The sequence below is a fragment of the Xenopus laevis genome, chromosome 2S (genome assembly GCF_017654675.1).
Source record: "Xenopus laevis strain J_2021 chromosome 2S, Xenopus_laevis_v10.1, whole genome shotgun sequence".
Lineage (NCBI taxonomy): Eukaryota > Metazoa > Chordata > Amphibia > Anura > Pipidae > Xenopus > Xenopus laevis.
The window spans coordinates 111139170-111140549 of NC_054374.1; the positions used below are offsets into that span (position 1 = coordinate 111139170).

Below are 1380 nucleotides of genomic sequence, written 5' to 3' on the forward strand. Positions count from 1 at the left end.
ACCGTCTAAGTAAAATCCTTCGACTTCGAATATCGAAGTCGAAGGATTTTGCACTGTTCCTACGATCGAAGGAATAATCGTTCGATCGAACGATTAAATCCTTCGAATCGAAGCGATTCAAAGGATTTTAATCCATCAATGGAAGGATATTCCTTCAATCAGGAAATTGTTAGGAAGCCTATGGGGACCTTCCCCATAGGCTAAAATTGGCCTCAGTAGGTTTTAGGTGGCAAACTAGGGGGTCGAAGAATTTTTTAAAGAGACAGTACTTCAACTATCGAATGGTCGAATAGTCAAACGATTTTTACTTTGAATCGTTCGATTCGAAGTCGAAGGTCGAAGTAGCCATATTCGACCATTCGAAATTCGAACTATTTTTCATCTATTCCTTCACTCGAACTAAGTAAATGGGCCCCTTAATGTGTTGCTATGGATTATGGTATTTTTGCCTCTGCAAAAAAAAAAAAAGGCAAATATAGTTGTGTATGGAACACTGAAGAGGGAGCAGACCAATCACACGTTAATGTCTTGCTACAAACACAAAAAAGCAGTTTTTAAAGGAATTGGTAATACAGTAAATATCCTCTGGTGACTGTGGAGGAAGCCAACATCCCATTCTTACTGAACATTGCAGGAACAGGGAGACGTATTATAGGAGAAATCTACTCTGTTGATGAGCAGCTGCTGCATTTCCTGGATGACTTTGACGGCTGCCCAAACTGGTACCAACGGACTCCTAAGGGGATTGAAATATTGGAGTGGAAAGGTGCAGATGATTTGCCGGATGAGAGACCAGCTGTTATCAGCATCATTACCTGCTTTGTCTACAGCACAACCTGCTACCAGTCAGAGTCTCTTCAGAGTCCCTCCCTATCATAAACGCTACGATGTTTTTGGGCCATGGTCTACATTATATAAGGGACCGGGACATAATGCTAAACACATCAGGGCTAGATCTAAAAAATAGATTATATTAAAGGGGTAGTTCATCTTTACATTTTTAGTATGATGTATACAGGGATAATCAGAAAATTTGTAATAGTTTTTTTTTTTTTTTAATTTTTTAGCTTTCTGTTCAGAAGCTCTCCAGTCTGAAATTCATCAGCTATCTGGTTGCTAGGGTACAATTCACCATAGCAATGAGCCAGTGGTTTGCATGAAAGAATGGGAGACAGACTGAATAGAAAGATATGTAATCAAAAGTAAAAATAACAAATCGTATCCCGCCAGGGTCAGTGACCACCCATTGAAAACTGGAAGAGGCAGAAGAAGATAATTAAAAAACATAAAGATTGAACAGCAATTGAAAAGTTGATAATAGGACATTCTGTAATATAGAAAAAGTTAACTTAATGGAACTACCCCTTTAATATCTTGCAT

General features: G+C 38.6%; 1 pseudogene; it reads left to right on the forward strand.

The window, feature by feature from the left end:
- The first annotated feature begins 508 nt into the window (after positions 1 to 508).
- On the forward strand, positions 509 to 998 carry LOC108708973 (annotated as a pseudogene).
- Positions 999 to 1380: the final 382 nt, after the last annotated feature.